The sequence below is a fragment of the Artemia franciscana genome, chromosome 11 (assembly GCF_032884065.1).
Source record: "Artemia franciscana chromosome 11, ASM3288406v1, whole genome shotgun sequence".
Classification (NCBI taxonomy): Eukaryota; Metazoa; Arthropoda; class Branchiopoda; order Anostraca; family Artemiidae; genus Artemia; species Artemia franciscana.
The window spans coordinates 32,157,218-32,177,228 of record NC_088873.1 but is presented as its reverse complement, the minus strand read 5'-3'; the positions used below and the strand labels follow the sequence as shown (position 1 = coordinate 32,177,228).

Below are 20,011 nucleotides of genomic sequence, written 5' to 3'. Positions count from 1 at the left end.
AATATGTCAGAATCTAAGCGTTTTTTGTCAAAAATCAGAAAATACAACTCATGTTTCCAAATGACGTCGTTTGGAGCCCAAATCGAAAATCCAGATCAATTTATGTCTACTTTCAAAGTAAAAGAGCAAATTTATCATAGAGCAGGGTCCCTTCTACCATTCTCAGGCGAGAATCATAAATTTTTACGATTGTACTTCATCAGTGATAGAAATTCTGAATTGAATGCACGTTGCGAAATTTCTCCCATCGTTGAAAGAACAATCGTTTCCCAATTGCAACATCTTTTCCACGAAAATAATAATTTAGTGCGTCTGTTCAAAACAGCCATCGATTTGATGCCTACTGATACGCATAAAATTGTTATTTCCGCTGACAAAACGCCTCCTGGCCAACATGTGCGTAGATACAATGCTCCAACTATCGACGAAGTGGCAATCGTTATGGTCAGTGATCAGTTTTTACCTCGAGATATTATTCTTCATAAGCGAAACGCTCAGTTGTTAAGAATTGCTGAAACTCATCGATGCTACGATGCCCTACAATATCCTATCATTTTTTGGGATTGAGCCGTCGGCTATCACTTTAATATTAAATTGATGAATCCAGCCACTAACAAAGAAATGAATAAGAAATGCAGTGCAATGCATTATTATTCCTATAGACTAATGATTCGGCAGGATGAAGAAAATTATATATTAAAATGCCGTGAATTGTTTCACCAATTCGTCGTTGATATGTATGCTAAAATTGAATCAGAAAGTTTGCTATATATCCGCCTGAATCAGACCAAGCTCCGCTCTGAACAATACATTCATTTGCGAGATGCAGTTATAAATGACGGTAATACCACAAACGTTGGAAGATTAACAATTTTACCTTCGTCATATGCTGGCAGTCCCCGTCATATGCATGAATATGCTCAAGATGCTATTGCGTATGTTCGTCTCTATGGTCGTCCAGATTTATTTATTACATTTACATGTAATCAATCTTGGGACGAGATACTGCAGCTTTTACTCCAAGGACAATCGGCGGTTCATAGGCATGACATTACGGCCCGTGTCTTCCGGCAGAAGTTGAAATCACTGATAAACTACATTGTAAAACTTGAAGTGTTTGGGTCAGTGCGATGCTGGATGTACTCAGTGGAATGGCAAAAACGAGGTTTGCCACACGCACATATACTATTCTGGCTACATAAAAAAATTACTTCGAACGAAATTGATGATGTGATTTCCGCTGAAATACCTGATAAAAATGTCGATAAGGGGTTACATGATATTATTGTAAAAAATATGATACATGGACCTTGCGGTGCACTGAACGAAAATTCACCATGTATGGCCAAAGGAAGGTGCACAAAGCAATATCCTCGACTTTTAGTATCAAACACAATTACTGGCAATGATGGTTACCCACAATATAGAAGAAGATCTACTGAAGATGGCGGTAAAACAGCAATAATAAAGAAGCGTAACGGTACCACCATCGAAGTAGATAACCAGTGGGTTGTTCCATATTACCCATTATTATCAAAAACATTTAATGCACACATAAACGTTGAATACTGTAACTCCGTAAAGGCAATCAAATACATATGTAAATACGTCAACAAAGGCAGTGACATGGCAGTTTTTGGCTTGCAGCCCGAAATCAAAGATTTCGATGAAATCGTACAATATCAGGCCGGAAGATACATAAGCAGTAATGAAGCTGTTTGGTGAATTCTTTCATTTCCGATACATGAATGTAGTCCAGCTGTTGTTCACTTAGCGGTACATTTACAGAATGGTCAACGTGTTTATTTCACGGAAACCAACGTGCAACAAAGAGTCCTGAATCCCGGATACAACATTAACAGCTTTTTTTTCGCTTTGCAAAAATGATTCTTTTGCAAAAAAACTGCTGTATACTGAAGTGCCTTCATATTACACGTGGAATACTAAAAATAAAGTATTTGAACGTCGAAAACAGGGTAAGTCAGTCGACGGCCAACCTACCATCTTCAAAGATACCACAATTGGAAGACTCTACACCGTTCACCCCAATCAACATGAATGCTTCTTTCTACGCCTGCTTTTGGTGAATGTACCCGGTCCGACATCCTTTGAGTATTTGAGGACTGTAAATGGTACTATACATGACACTTACCGTAGTGCCTGCAAAGCTCTGAATTTATCGGAGAATGACCAACACTGGGATAACTGCATCAATGACGCGTGCGAAACGTCAACCCCAAGTCAAATTCGTGCATTGTTTGGCATCATTTTAACAACTTGCTCTCCATCAGCTCCTACAGAGTTATGGGAAAAATATAAGTCAAAAATATCCGAAGATATACTCCATCGAAAACAGTTAGAGACGTCAGATATGACTTTTGATTTTACATCAGAAATTTATAACTACTCTTTAGTTGTTATAGAAGATTTGTGCGTACGTTTGGCAAACAAACCTCTTCAGGATTTGGGAATGCCTTCACCTAACCGTATCGCTGCTGTTTCGACATGTGTAGAATTGGATCGTGAACAAAGTTACAGTACGAGTGATCTATTGTCGTATGTACAAAATAACATTTCCAAGTTAACGTCGGAACAAAAAGACATTTATGATACGATAATGCATTGTGTCGACAACAACGTTGGAAAAATTTTCTTTTTGGATGCGCCAGGAGGTACTGGTAAAACGTTTGTGATAAAACTGATTCTGGCATCAATTCGATCAAAAAATGATATAGCGTTGGCAATTGCGTCGTCCGGAATAGCCGCAACATTGCTGCCTGGTGGAAGAACTGCTCATTCCGCTTTGAAATTGCCTCTGAACTTGCATTCTACAGAAACTCCCACGTGCAATATTTCCAAATCATCTGGGATGGGTAAAGTATTGCAGCAATGTAAACTTATTATTTGGGATGAGTGCACAATAGCACACAAGAAATCGCTCGAGGCTCTGGATCAATGCTTGAAAGATTTGCGAGGGAAGTCGAAACTCTTTGGCAGCACATTAATATTGCTTGCGGGAGATTTCAGGCAAACATTACCTATAATACCTAGATCAACTCCTAAAGACGAAATGAATGCTTGCCTGAAAAATTCTAATTTATGAGCACACGTAAAAACATTAAAATTAACTACAAATATGCGTGTCCGATTGCAAAACGATGACTCTGGTCAAACATTTTCAGATCAATTGCTGGCAATGGGAAACGGAAAGCTCCCAGTAGACTCAATTTCAGGACGTATACAACTACCTGCTGATTTCTGTAATTTAGTGACGTCCAAAAATGAATTGATTGAAAAAGTATTTCCGAATATTCTAAAAAATTATAAAAATAATAAATGGCTAAGTGAATGAGCGATTCTCGCACCCAAAAATATAGACGTCCACGAAATCAACAATATTGTTTTGACCAAGATTCGAGACCAGGCAGTCCTTTACAAGTCAGTCGACACAGTTTTGGAACCAAATGAAGCGGTTAATTATCAATCTGAATTTCCACCACACGTGCTACAACTAAAAATAGGCGTACCAATAATACTTTTAAGAAATATCAACCCACCAAAGCTTTGCAATGGCACTCGACTTGCCGTAAAAAAAAACAATGGAAAACCTAATAGAGGCCACAATCTTGACAGGGCCTTATGAGGGTGAGGCTGTTCTTATTCCTCGCATTCCCATGATTCCAACGGATCTGCTTTTTCAATTTAAAAGATTGCAATTCCCAATTCGATTAGCATTTGCAACCACCATCATCAAAGCTCAAGGGCAATCACTAGAAAAATGCGGTATAGATCTTAATACAGATTGCTTTACCAATGTACAATTGTATGTTGCATCTTTGAGGGTCGGTAAACCTGACAATCTATTTATACGCACAGACAATGGGACAGCGAAGACTGTTGTATATTCACAAGTTTTACGTAGTTAATTTGTATTGTATCTATCTATCTATCTATCTATATAAAAACGAGTTGTGTGTATGCATGTTTGTTTGTTTGTAAAAAGAGCGTTTGCATATGACGTCATTATTAGTACATACGGCTTTGTATATGGACAGACAATGGGAAAGCCAAGAATGTTGTATATTCGCAATTTTTACGTAGTTTGAAACACATATATAAATCTATCTATATTCACAGGTGGGACACAGGGACACAACTACAATGACGCGTAACGACTTACGCCCGCGGGGGGGCTTAGGGGGGGGGCGCGAAGCGCCCCACCAACTAGGTGTTGGGGTGGCGCGAAGCGCCACCCCAATAGCTAGTATATATATTTATATATATATATTCACAGGAGGGACATAGGGACACAACTACAATGGCGCGTAACTAATATGGCGCGTAACGACTTACGCGTGCGGGGGGGCTTGGGGGGGCAGGAAGCGCCCCCACCAACAGCTAGTATATATATAAAAATAAGTTGTTTGTCGACTGACATCATGTTTGTCCACTGGCGTCATTATAAGGATTGATCATTATGACGTCATGTATGTATTTTGTATGTTTGTATATGACGTCAAAGGCTTTGTATATGACGTCAAAGGCTTTGTATATGACATCATTATAAGTATATAAGAAGGCGTTTGAAAGAGAAATTTTTAGTATAGATCTTAAAATGACAAAAGAAACAGCCGAGGAAGCTGCTCAAACTTTCGAATATAAAACTTGAACTCTTAAATCAAGTTTTAACTACGTAAAACTTGCGAATATACAATATTCTTCGCTATCCCATTGTCTGTGCACATAAATAGATTGTCAGGTTTACCGACTCTAGAACATGCAACATATAATTGCCCATGGGAAAACAATCCGTATTCAAATCTATACCGCATTTTTCTAATGATTGCCTTTGTTTTCTAATGTTGCGCTTTGTTGATGGTAATTGTTAATCGAATATTCCCTATGTCCCCGTCGTCATTTATATATCCCCCATATGCCCTTCCGGCGTCCCCGTTGTAGTTGTGTCCCTGTGTCCCGGTCGTCATTTATATTCTCTGTGTCCCGGTCGTCATTTGTGTCCCGGTGTCTCGGTCTGTAATTTCTCTCTGAGGGTCCAGGTCGTCATTTATATTCCCTGTGTCCCGCTTGTCATTTGTGTCCCGGTGACCCGGTCTGTAATTTCTCTTTGAGTGTCCCGGTCATTATTTATATTCCTTCTGTCCCGGTTTCCCGGTGTCCCGGTCTGTAACATTCGACAATAGATTAATTGTGTTGTAACTTTGTTCACGATCCCATTCTACACATGTAGAAATAGAAGCAGTACGATTAGGTGAAGGCATTCCCAAATGCTTGAGAAGTTGCAATAGATAAGCACAAATCTTCAATCATAACTAAAGTACAGTTAAAAATTTCTGTTGTAAAGTCCAAGGTCATATCTGACCTTTCTAGCCGTATTCGGTGGAGTATACTCGGCCATTTGCGATTTGTATTTCTCCCATAACTCTGTATGAGATGAAGGAGAGCAACTTTTGCAGGAAGACACGGGCCGTAATGTCATGTCTATGAACCGGCGATTGTCCAGGATGTAAAAGCTGTTGTATCTAATCCCAAGATGGATTATATGTAAATGTAATAAATGGCGAATCATTAATCTATAGACATAATATTTCATTGCGCTGCATTTCTTATCCATTTCTTTGTTAGTGGCTGGATTTATCAATTTAATATTAAAGATATAGCCGTCGGCTCCATCCCAAAAAATGATAGGATATTCTAGGGCATCGTAGCATCGATGAGTTTAAGCAATTCTTGTCAACTGATTGTTTCGCCTATAAAGAATATTATCGAGAGGTAAGAACTGATCACCGACCATAACGATTGCCACTTCGTTGATAGTTGCGAATCAGTAGGCATCAATTCGATTGCTGTTTTGAACAGAAGCACTAAATTATTATTTTTGTGGAAAAGATGTTGCAACTGGGAAACGATAGTCCTTTCAACGTCGTTTTTTTTTTTTTTTTATCATCGATGTCACTTTCAAGTTGTTTGGTTTGTTTTACCTTGGCTTGTCTTTCGTACTATGAAAAACATATCGCCGAACCTTTGTTTTTTTTTAACTAAAATCTGGTAGGCATTGATGACCTTATCCAAGTCAAAATCCCAAACCCAATCATCGACGCTATAATTTTCAGTTTTGATACGTTTTGACTCTCGCTGTCCAGTTCCTCCCAGTTCCTTATTTCTTAATTTAATATTAGGGCAAATGATTGGGCAAATAAAAAAGGACAATTAACACTTCAAACGAATCAGCTTTTATAAGCTAATTTTGGATTTGTAAACTAGTTAGTTTGTAAGGCTAATTTTAGATAAATACACTCTTTAAATGGATGCACATAGGATCATTAAGGAGTTACTTACTCCCCTTGCATGGTGTACCTATACTGAATTCTCCTGCGCCACATATTCCCTTGGTGCGCCTATAGCGCTTTTATTATGGCCCTACAAAGCATTTTTGTGTGATTATCAACTCCTTTGCACATGGTGTACCTATGTTGCATTTACTAGAGTCCTAGACGGCATTTGGCGTCCTCGACATTAGGTTTTCCTTTTGAGCGATTTTTACTGGTCGCATGTGGGATTTCCTGTGTTGAAGTATGATAGTTTATTAGAAACGGACAATAGGAAGCACAAGGGACAAATTTTTGTGCCATAAAGCACGATACCTTTCCATTCATAACGTTTACTCTCTCTAGTAGCTATAAACCCCTGCACTTTTAATCATAACAGTAAATAGCTAAATCAATAAACTCAAAGAATCCAACTTTTAACTTTTAGAAGTTTATCATATTATAGGCATCTTGACGATTTGTTTAGTTTACAGAAGTACGACATAATGTATGGGAACACATGATAGCATTGTCTTTCACAAACAAGAACCTTCGTCCCAATAGTAGGAAGCCTCGCCTTACTTCCAAGGAGATTTCTTAATGGAGCACCTGCGATTTATATTTTTTGGTCCCATATCCTATCTGGCAAGTGTGATTTCACGACATATTAAATAGGGGGGGGGGCTCCAAACAAACTACGTTAGAACATAGGAGATTCCCTATTACAACAGGCTATGAAGCACCTGGTGCGATTCTATTTTGGTAGGTTGTTCCTGAAACAAAAGGGATAGGGCATGCTGACACACTCTGATAAGAGATAGAGGAATATGGTGAAATAGTGAAGACTATTTCTGTGACAGGGCATTTCTCATAGCATTTCAGGGGTCTTTAGCTTCCCCTATATACTCTAGCTTTTTTTATCGCATTTTGATGCTAAACGACAATTTTCATGTATCTACCTGGCATAATGTGACAATTTGTTATTTTCTCAAACGCTTTGTCTTGTAAACATATGTGCTCCAAAGCAGTAATCCTTTAGCCTGGTTTCAGAACCTTCTGAACCTCTCCCTGCTAGACAGACAATTTCTACGTGGAAAGAACACCACCCACAAGCAAAATAAAATGCGATAATGTTTTTTCCTAACTTACTGTAACTCCATTATTTTTCAAAACTGATGACTTGGCATTATTCACAGAGGGAAATATGAGAACACCAACCTCTTTTAGTTTCTATACCTCACTCAAAACAGACAATACGAAACTAGGTCATATTCAAGAATGTTCCAAGTATACTCTCATAGAATTAGACATCTGCTAAAATATAAGAATAGGTCGAACCGTGGGTTGAAGCTTGCTGGAAAAGAGGGTGCTTTCCGTTACACCACTCCTGACGTACATTTTGCCACTATGTTCAGAAGTTCAGCCTTTTTTTTGGGGGGGGGGAGGAATGGGATTTTACGTTTTTGGTATGGTGTTGTTTTATTATCATATTTTGTTTCAATGAACATTTTTGGTTTTTTATCCCATTTTGGGGAGCCTTTAGATTTCATGATGTGATCTAGCCTTGCTATTGCATTTTTCCTTATAAACTGTCATCATATATCTAAGACTGGACGATAATCTTTTCTTATTTCTCCAAAATTTGTTTTCTAACACGGAAACTTTTCAAGATATACTCGAAAAGACATACTTTTTCTGTACTCTTAAATCTTTTTGTTAATTTCAAAATAGGATCCTTACATTTTCAAGAATTTGAAAACCTTGTTTTACGTTTCCATACAGATCTGAGAGTCATTTTGAATAAATACATACTAGGCATTTAGGCAATTGAAATGGTGGGAAGGCTTCTGTTACTACAAATACCCGTGGGACTTGTAAACAGTATTTTCTAGAAAAATAGCTAAGCCTTAATTGATGCCAATGAAACTCGTCCTTTGACCAAAAGAACACTTTAAAAGTAATGTTTATAAATTTAGTAACAATGAGACAATTGCCGACGATGAAAAACTAATTTTACTTCAAAAACCCCTTCGGAATTTCGACAAGCCTCAACCCTACCGCGAAAGACCGCTCAAAGTAAATGTGATTCATCAGCCTTAACCTCAAAATTCACCACCATCACAACCGCTAAAACCAGAAGAACAAGATTTATGTAAAGTTTTAACAAATATCGTAGACTTTTACCTTATTTGTATAGTGAACAATGTAAAAGATTCTTGACCCATCTCGCAGAAAATGAACTTGTATTGATGGCAAAAAGGCTGAAGGTATAATCAACGGAAAGAGTTACAATCTAGTTGATTTGCTATCAGATTTAATTGCAAAACGTATGAGACTTGAATCATTGATAGTCATTTATATAAATTTTTAAATTCATCAAAATTTCCAAAAAGTGTGAATGGGAATAAAAATATTTTAAATCCATTAATGGACTATGGTCAAATATCGAAAGATGCTTTTAAATCATTTTAGGAAAATACTAGCACACCGAGTGGGAACGATGATTTAAAAGGTCTCAAACGAGGGCGTCTTAATAGCAGCGCAGCACCTATGAGTATGCAAAAGGGTAGCGGACCATTCACACCGCGTTTACGTTCAAAATGGCTCAAGCTTTGAAATGTGTTTATGAAAATATTGGTGAGGCGGGAAGCTTGGTTTTACCCATCGCATTTGCTTGGGTCACTGGAGTTCAAAAGAAACTAGTGACATTTTTTACAGAGTGAATCCAGCTACACTTTTCATCGAAATCATAGAGTTCGTAATAGTCATTATCGAAAAACTAAAGCTTTTTTCTACTTTCCCATTTTTCTTTTCACTCGTTTGACAATACCGAATGATCGACAATGGTCACGTTTCATTTTCGGCCCATTCAATAACGTGATGGCTAATAGAAAAATACTTTTGTTTGTCCTGATATTGATTGCTATGTTGCTACGGTTAGACCAAGACGATTGGGTCATAAAATGGGCTATTATTGGGGATGTTCTTCAATCTCCGGATACAGTCTTGGCAATTGGTTTGATGAATTGTTTCACTCTATGTTATCCCTTCTTAAAAAATATATTGCACCGGTTCCCGAAGATTTTGCATCCTCTTTGCTACATTATTGGGGCTCTGGGAAATATTTTTAAGAAAGTGTTTCACAAAATCTCAGGTCCCATAGGCGATCTGTAGATGAGCAGTGGAGAAAATGACAAAAAGTAAAAAGTTTAAAAAGAGCAAGAAACACTTCATCACTCCTCTGTCTCCGCTCAGGTCAAAAGAGAAAAACATCACTCTAGTCAAAGAAGAAAAAGAAACAAAGAGTAAAAATTTTTAGATCGAAACTGGTTTTCCTAAAAGTTTCCTAAAATTTGTTTTCCTAGAAATGGTATATCTACCACACAAAGAATCCTGTCCTTCAGTCACCTCATCTCTAAATCTTTTCAATGCAGAAAATGTTGATGTGAGTGTAAAATATGGTTACTATGAACAATTTCATCCACAGCAACAGCTCTCTGAAAACGTTGATTTTCAAATTTATTCTAGTGAAGACCATATCATAAATTTGACTTCAACATTTATTGATGTGCATTTGACTATCAAAAAATTTAACAATGAAAATCTAAGAGCAGCCGAGGGCTAGCAAATGAAAATTATGTACCGCACAATTTTTTTTAGACCAATAAGTGTCTACATAAAGGGAACATTGGTGAGCACAAGCAATAACCTTTCAAACTATGCATGTTACATACTATTCATGTTGATGAGTCCAATGCCCTATAAGGAATTGAGAAGTTTAGCTATTGGATATGGATGTAGAATGGATACTGATACTACAAATCTACGTAGAGATGTGACAACTAAAGATTTACACTTGGTCAAGAATACCAACCATGAGATATTTAATATTCCTTAATGGTTGCCTCCCAATGTTAATATTGATATAATGCTACAACTTGCTCTGTCCAATTTTAATTTGTGAAAAAGAGTTGACGCTGCGCTTGATGTAACAGTCTCTCATGTAAGAAAACAACAAGTCATTAGTTCTGTTACTCTGGCAATTGAGGAATTTAGAGCTATTAGAAATAATATCAATCTGCTTGTTCAGCATACAATCAAAAATCAACGGCAAATTGTTATGGGTTTATGTACCTACACCGATTCGTCATTTATCAATGGGGAAATTCTTTCAAAACTTGCTTTGGTCTTTGTAAAAAGTGCTAGTGCAGTTGGATCATGGACAAATTCTCCACATAAATTTGAAATGTTTGGACTTTCATCTCTTGCATGTTAAGTAAATGGAATTCCACTCTACAATTTATGTTTTGATAAATCCTATATAACCCTATATGAATTGAAAATGCAGTCCCAAGATCGATATTCACAACTATTAGAAAATGGTGTGACCGGTGAAATGTTTGCAAAAACTATGGTATCATTGTATTAGATTTGTCTGGTACTCAAGATATGAGTATTTTCCGAACGTGAACAGTACGTTTAGAATGTACCTTTGCCGAATCAATGGAGGAAAGTACAAAATTAATTTCACTTATCAATTTGAAAAATGAAAATTACCTCTGCTGGAAGTGTTCTGTTGGATTTGGCACCATGAACACAAATCAAATAATCAGTGTTTTCAATTTGGATCCCTACATGTCCAAATACAAATTCTATTGAGTTTTCTGAGATTTCCTTGACCACATTCAAAGGGTTGGCAATACTTTTATTATTGTTAATAGTAGCCCATCAACTTTAAATAAGGGACTTTGGCTATACATTTTTCAAACAGCGAAAAATGTTGAATTTTTCGATCCTCTTAGCCAGGCGTATGCATTCTACACGCCTCACATCAAAAACTTTCTTTAGCAAAGTTGAAAATCTATTATTAAAAATTGGAAATAAGTGCAAGGTTTATCAACCAAAAGCTGTGGTTTTCATGCACTATTATTCTTTGCACTATTATGTCGTGGATATACTTACAGTGAGTTTCTTAGCATTTATGTGAACAATCCTCGATTGAACGACTTTTTAGTTGAAAATATTATTTCCTACCTTTATAATTCAACGATTAAATTTACCAGTTAAATTACCTGTATAATTTATCTACCATTTAATTATGTTCAAAACAGGGAAAGGACCAGATAAGCAGACACCGAAATCAACATAGCCCCTTTGGCTTGATATCACTGGTGCATAAAATAAAGCCCACTTATTCCAGTTTTAAAGTGGAGCCTGAAGTATGGACATATGTAAAAAGCGAATCGTTTTGGATAACATGTAGATCACCGCAAGCAGCTAGAAATATCTGGGACCTAGGAGAACCAGAGAGAGATCACAGTTAAAGTCACCCATCAAAACTCAGCATAGATCTCTCGAAACGCTATCTGTGTAATCAGTCGGCATATAAACTGAAATGACAGCTATAGTATCTATTTTCACTGCAACGAAAAAGTCAGTCATCTTGTATGCTTACAAGATGATTGAGGGTTCAAGATGACTTATTTTGCAAATCAAGACCTTTTACTTGCACCAAAATATCTTCTTTTGACGTTGATTAAATAAAAAAATAATTTTTTTTTTAAACAAAAGTAAGGAGCAACATTAAAACTTAAGACGAACAGAAATTACTCAGTATATGAAAGGGGGTTTTCCTCCTCAAGGCCTCGCTCTTTACGCTAAAGTTTGACTCTTTCTCTTAACTCTATTTTTAAAACAGTAAGAAATTTTAGCGTAAAGAGCGAAGCGTTATGGAGGAAAAGCCCCTTTCATATACGGAGTAATTTCTGTTCGTTTTAAGTTTTAATGTTGCTCCTTACTTTCATTTAAAAAATGTTTTTTTTTAATTTAATTTCAAGACGTTTTTGAATTAATGCATGTTTTGATCTTGGCTCTCCGCACATAAATAATTAAAACGAAATTTGCATATTAAATAATTGCAATTAATCGGAAGATTTTAAGAAAGAAGGAGCGAGGGAGGAGGTCCAGTTGCCCTCCAAGTTTTTGACTTCTTAAAAAAGCCACTAGAACTTTTATTTTTTTATTGGTAAAAAATATACGTAACTTACGAATTAACTTACGTAACGAACTTCTATATTCGTATGTTTTTATTGCGTATATGAGGGGGTTCAACCTTCGTCACTCTTTGACGAAGGAAATTTTGAAATTACTAAAAATACTTTAGCGTAAAGAGTGAGGTATAACGAGGGGGTAAACCCCTCATATGCGTAATAATTTTTGTTCGTTTTAAGTTTTAATGCTGCTCTTACTTTCAGTACAAAAAACTTCTCATATTTATTTTTTCATTGTTTTTTCAAATAATACTAGAACATCCTGCGCCCCTTCATTGAAATTCTCTTTTTCCATGAGAAGTTTATCCATGGAAATATCTTCCCACGTAACCCCCCCCCCTCAACTCTCCCCCCTAAACCAAAAAATTCCCCTGAAAACGTCTGTACACTTCCTAGTAACCATTACTATATGTAAACACAGTTGAAAGTTTGCAACTTGCAGCCCCTCCCACGGGGACTTCGGGGAGTAAATCGTCCCCAAAGACATAGTAATTAGTTTTATCGACTATGGTGAATAAATGGCTATCTCAGATTTTGATCCGCTGACTTTTGAGAAAAAATGAGCGTGGGAGGGGGCCTAGGGGCACTCCAATTTTTTTGGTCACTTAAAAAGGGCACTGGAACTTTCAATTTCCATTAGAATGAGCCCTCTCACGACATTCTAGGACTACTCAGTCGATACGATCACCCCTGGGGAAAAAATACAAACAAAAAAACAAATTAACATAGGAGATAGGTGCTTGAAACTTCAACAATAAGGTTCTCAGATACGCTGAATCTGATGGTGTGATTTTCATTAAGATGGTATTACTTTTAGGGGACACCAAAATATCTTCTTTTGACGTTGATTAAATAAAAAAATAATTTTTTTTTAAACGAAAGTAAGGAGCAACATTAAAACTTAAAACGAACAGAAATTACTCAGTATATGAAAGGGGGTTTTCCTCCTCAAGGCCTCGCTCTTTACGCTAAAGTTTGACTCTTTCTCTTAACTCTATTTTTAAAACAGTAAGAAATTTTAGCGTAAAGAGCGAAGCGTTATGGAGGAAAAGCCCCTTTCATATACGGAGTAATTTCTGTTCGTTTTAAGTTTTAATCTTGCTCCTTACTTTCATTTAAAAAATGTTTTTTTTAATTTAATTTCAAGACGTTTTTGAATTAATGCATGTTTTGATCTTGGCTCTCCGCACATAAATAATTAAAACGAAATTTGCATATTAAATAATTGCAATTAATCGGAAGATTTTAAGAAAGAAGGAGCGAGGGAGGAGGTCCAGTTGCCCTCCAAGTTTTTGACTACTTAAAAAAGCCACTAGAACTTTTATTTTTTTATTGGTAAAAAATATACGTAACTTACGAATTAACTTACGTAACGAACTTCTATATTCGTATGTTTTTATTGCGTATATGAGGGGGTTCAACCTTCGTCACTCTTTGACGAAGGAAATTTTGAAATTACTAAAAATACTTTAGCGTAAAGAGTGAGGTATAACGAGGGGGTAAACCCCTCATATGCGTAATAATTTTTGTTCGTTTTAAGTTTTAATGCTGCTCTTACTTTCAGTACAAAAAACTTCTCATATTTATTTTTTCATTGTTTTTTCAAATAATGCTAGAACATCCTGCGCCCCTTCATTGAAATTCTCTTTTTCCATGAGAAGTTTATCCATGGAAATATCTTCCCACGTAACCCCCCCCCCCCCCTCAACTCTCCCCCCTAAACCAAAAAATTCCCCTGAAAACGTCTGTACACTTCCTAGTAACCATTACTATATGTAAACACAGTTGAAAGTTTGCAACTTGCAGCCCCTCCCACGGGGACTTCGGGGAGTAAATCGTCCCCAAAGACATAGTAATTAGTTTTATCGACTATGGTGAATAAATGGCTATCTCAGATTTTGATCCGCTGACTTTTGAGAAAAAATGAGCGTGGGAGGGGGCCTAGGGGCACTTCAATTTTTTTGGTCACTTAAAAAGGGCACTAGAACTTTCAATTTCCATTAGAATGAGCCCTCTCACGACATTCTAGGACTACTCAGTCGATACGATCACCCCTGGGGAAAAAATACAAACAAAAAAACAAATAAACATAGGAGATAGGAGCTTGAAACTTCAACAATAAGGTTCTCAGATACGCTGAATCTGATGGTGTGATTTTCATTAAGATGGTATTACTTTTAGGGGGTGTTTCCCCCTATTTTCTAAAATGAGGCAAATTTTCTCAGGCTCGTTACTTTTGATGGGTATAACTGATCCTGATGAAACTTATATATTTAAAATCAGCATTAAAATGCGATTTTTTGATCCAACTATTGGTATCAAAATTCCAAATTTTAGAGTTTCGGGTACTATTGAGCCGGGTTGCTCCTTACTACAGTTCGTTACCACGAACTGTTTCAAAACAATACTTTATACTTGTTGACTAGTTAAGTTTGTTTTTTTTTTTTCATAGACTCCCGTACCAGATTTTGGATTCTGGACAATATCAAGAATTTTTTTTGCATCCTTCTCCATTAGTGTTTTTGCAACATCCCTCATTTTATTTGAATTGGTAAGATGGATTGGCGTGAATGACATTCAACCGGTCGCTCTTTCAAGGAAGATTTTTGTTTTGACTTGTTTTCATATTGAGTTGTGTTAATGTTGATAAAAAAATTTTGAAAAAAAGTCATCTATCAACAGAACTGTCAAAATATTACTGACCATATGAAATTTAAAGGTAGAAAGTGGCTTAAAATCACTTTGAGCAATACAAAAAGGTAAAAATAAAACAATAACTAGGCACCGTTCTCATTCGTGTGGTAAGGTGCAAAAAGGCGCACAGAATATAGGAAAACTAGTAACAGAAATAATTTAAATTCTATTTTTTGCTATGCATGACCAGCAAGACAACAACCGTCCTAGCCGGGTGAATTGGTGCGCTGGATTTAGAATCCCTTGTCTGAGAGGGCAAGAGTTCAAATCCTAGTGTACCCGACCATTTAGTTTGGGACGGGGGTCCGTGACGTGACTCCATAAGCTCAGCCAGAGTCGACCAAGCTCTAAATGGGTACTTGGAGAATTCTGGGGAAGGTAAATAGGAAGAGTGTTCAAAAGCACAGGATGTTTGGCCCCCGCCCCTCTTTGCAGTTCCTGGAAGAAAGGCCAAGAAAAAGAGATCAGCACAGCTGGTAGGGACTGTAAAGTAGAGTACCGTAGTCTTTGCCTTGCTTTTGACCAATCAGAGTGCTTAACCGGCTGTGTCAGTACGTCACTGGATACGGTGGTCAAAATGAATATATATATTTATTTTATAGAGTCATATTTGGTAATTCGGGCAATAAGACCACGCTGCCAATCGCACCAATGTGAACAATTAGTTACCTCAGAACATGGTTATAATGATAAAAAAAATAAAGGGAAATATATTGTAAGTCAAAATCAGACTAACACCTTCATCCTTTTTTCCGATTGTAGTTGAAGCCTTGACTCTTTTTATGTTCAGCGGTAGCTGTTCGTATCTATGACTGCATGGGGAACATTCTTGGGCTTGATTCATACTATATTTGTTTTCAGTATTCACCGTAACGTTTCCATTTTAAAGCTTGTTCCGTCTGTCCATCTTACTGATTTTTTCTGAACTAAAAAACCTTTCGAAGTCAACGTCGGAGAAAGAAAGAGAAAGTCAAATATGACGACAAATTTCAGATTTTCGTATAACTCGGTGACGGAAGAGTTTTTTCTTCTAAAAAACAGAAAAACAAATACCAGTAGGTAATTGAATCCATATTTTCAACATTTTCAACATCGATGAGGCTTTGCTTCCACCATTCCTGTTTGATTTTGTTTCCATCCCATGGTACTTCCCCTTACTTTCGAACAAAGGGTTGGAGAGAACCAGGCCGTATACAGGGTCAACAATTTCTGTATATTGGTAAATGTCGTAAATGAAACGGTAAATGAAACAGAATCTGAGTTTAGGTGTGCTGCTCTATCTAGTTCTATGACTATCTATCTTAATTCTTCTGCCCTAGGAATGATGCATGGACGGATAATAGGTAGACTTATCTATTAACAAATGAACTAACATCATTTTTATGCAATCCTAATAAGGGGATTAATGCCAGATTTGCCTCTCACTCAAAAGACTATCTGTCTTAGCTTTTTCTACAATTAGCCATCGCTTGATGCCCACAACTATTTGATTTTAATTCAACGATTGTCGAATAAATGTGGGCATCAAGGCTAATTGTGGGAAAAGCCAGGACAGATAGTCCGATTGAGGTAGAGGAAAATTTGGCATTGGGTCTGCTGCACAGCTTCTGTGTAAAAAGATTCTGCAGCTCTGAGAATCTTTTCAATTGCTTCATAGGGAACACCACGACTGGAATTTAGTATCAAGAGATAGTCATGCCCATTAGGACCCAAATAAACACTTTCGAGAGGAAGGTAAACACTTGGATCGTTCACATTAAATTATAATGCATTCGTTGACTTCATATTATCCTTCTTCGTAAAGTTCAAAGACAGTTCTTTAGTTTCAGGTGAAAAAACAGTGGCTTTTTAGCTTGAATAGTTACATTAAATTCAGTAAGCAACCACAATGCAACGAAAAAATTCAAAAGTGTACTTCATAACTGGGTTCAGATTTGTGTGTAAGCTCAATGACCTTTGCTGGATTATCAACTAGTAGAAGTCTCTATTCACATCGAATAGGTTTCTCTATTTGAATTTCGCATCGATTACGGGGTAAAAGTGATCAAGAAGACACTGTTCAATCTTGACTTCGCGGGCGACGTTGTCCTTCTCGAAGAATCTAAAGAACGGTTGCAGCCGCTACTTGACACTATTACCGAGAATACAGAGAATGTCGGGCTAAATATAAACATTGACCAGTCGAAGAGCATGGCCATCATAAGCTCGCCACTTGTTCTTCATTGCAAAAACAAAGATCTAGAGCAAGTCCAGGAGTTCAAGTACCTGGGTAGCTGGATTGATTGTGATGGAGAGATTTCGACCGAGATTAAACGTAGAATTGGACAAGCTACAGGTGCCTTCAATAGATTGAAGCCTATTTGGAGAAGTAAAAAATATTCTATGCGACTGAAGCTTCGACTTTCAACAGCAGTGTACTCTTAATTCTCCTTTACGCAAGTGAATGTTAGAAAATAAACACCCAGCTTGAAAAAAGGGTCTTCGCATTTGAAAATATGAGCCTCAGAAGAATCTTGAATACAGGCTGGCAACAAAAATTACAAATGCAGAAATACACAGAAAAAAAGTCAACCTCCTGTCATTGAACTGCTGAAAAGAAGGCGGTGGACATACCTGGGACACGTTTTTTGTAGGGAAAAGAGCCACCTTCCTCAAACAACCTATGAATGGGAGCCAGGCGGTAGAAGAAAGAGAGGCCACCCCAAATATACATTGAGACGAACATATGACCGAGATCTGAGGACGACTGGTACCTCACTATTACCTGAATGGGAAGACGTCATCACTTCAGATTCAGTGCGGGACGAATGGGGAGGCTTTGTCGACGCCCTATGTGCCACCGATGGCTCTGGAGGAATTAAGATCTAAGGTAAGAAGACTCTAGTAGGTACTAAAAGTATCCATCGTTCCAAAAATTCTGTGTACAGCAGCTTACACTGAAAGCCATCGAGTCTGCCCAGCCTACAAAATGTTATGCATATCAGCTTGGTGGAACTCCTGAAATTCAAGGAAAGCATGTTGCTTTTTACGACTAAGAACATCTAAGAAACAAAAAAAGCTGAAATGTTCGGTAGCTTTTTACACTCAGCAGCTGTTCCATTTTGTCTTTTCTGAAGTTTGTTTTGTTTCATTTCCTTTTGAAAATATTCCTTATCGACAAGAAAATCATGATGCTATGGAAAAAAAATATTTGTTCAATTATCAAGAATCAAACAGTTCGTAGTAACGAACTGTAAGGAATGACCCGGCTCGATAACAAAAGAAACTCTAAACACGTAATTTTGACGCAAATAGATACATCAAAACAATCAGTTTTTATTCTGATTTTGGATTTATAAGTTTCATCAATCCTATAATTTTCATTAGTCCTACCGATCAAAAGTTACGAGCCTAAGAAAATTCACCTTATTTTCGAAAAAAGGGGGGACAACCCCCTAAAAGTCATAGAATCTTAATGAAAATCACACCATCAGATTCAGCGTAATAAAAAGCCCCACAGTAGAGGTTTCAAGCTCCTATCTGGGAAAAATGTGCTATTTCGTGTTTTTTTGCCAGAAGAAAGATCACGGATGCGTGCTAATTTTTTTTCCCGAGATAATAGCATCAACCCAATGGTCCTAGAATGTCGCAAGAGAGCTCATTAAAACAGAAACAAAAGTTCTAGTTCCTTTTTATTGGTGACGAAAAAATTGGAGGGCCACCAGGCCCTCTCCCATGCTCATTTTCCCCCAAAGTCACCGGATCAAAATTCTGAGATAGCTATTTTGTTCAACAGAATCAAAAAATCCAATAGCTATGTCATCGAGGACGGATTGGTCCCAACTCTTTGGGGGAAGGGCTGCAAGTTATGAACTTTGCCCATTGTTTACAAGTAGTATTGGTTATTGGAAAGTATACATATATTTTCGGGGGTGATTTTTTCTGTTGGAGGGGTTTACGTGGGGGATCTTTCCATTGAGAAAATTTTCATGGGGGAAGAGTATTTCTATTAAGGGGGTGCTGGAAATCCTAGCATTATTTAAAAAATAATCAGAAATTAAATTTTAAAAAAGACAAGAATTTTCAACTGAAAGTATGGAGCAACATTAAAACTTAAAACGAACAGAAATTATTTCGTATATGAGGGGGTTCGCCCCTTCGTCAATACCTCGCTTTTTACGCTAGAATATTTTTTAGTAATTTCAAAAGAGCTATTTATTCTAATTAAACGGCTTTTGGGATTTAGGGGGAATTCTTAAGGAATTGGAACAAAATTCGAACTTTAACGTAACAAGTGAGGTACTGACGAGGGTCCAAACCGCCTAATTTTATGTGTATGAGTAAGTTTCTTTCCCTCGTCCGTACCTCACTCTTTACGCTAAAGTTATAATTTTATTCAATAATGGCCAATATTAACAATAATTTGTTTGTGTTATTTTTTCGGTCAATCATAGCATTTAATGTTATCTTAAACAGCTTCTTAAATATAATTTTATGTGATAATAAACCAAAGATATTGTATGTCATCGGCTTGTGGCTGTTATTAAATAATAAAAAAGTTTTTTCCAACTGAAAGTAAGGAACAACATTAAAACTTAAAACGGGCAGAAATAATTAAGTATATGAGGGGGGCTCCTCCCTTCTCAGGGATCGCACCTCACTCTTTACGTTAATGTCTGACTTCGTGATCTAATTATTTAAGAATGAGTCCTGACACATAAGGACCGTTTAATTATAATAATAAGTTTTTCCTGAAATGTTCCTAATTTTAGAAAAAAGGGAAAACACCCCCTAAAAGCCAAGTGATCTTAACAAAAATCACACCATCAGATTCAGCGTAACAGAGAATACTACAGAATAGGTTTCAAGGTCCTATCTGCAAAAATGTGGAATTTTGTATTTTTTGCCAGAAGAAATATCACGTATGTGTGTTAATTTGTTCGTTTTTTTTCCTCAGGGGTG

General features: G+C 36.9%; 1 pseudogene; it reads left to right on the top strand.

Moving 5' to 3' along the window:
- Nucleotides 1–20,011, top strand: part of LOC136033097 (polyubiquitin-C-like) — a 63,439-nt pseudogene that overhangs the window by 18,327 nt on the left and 25,101 nt on the right.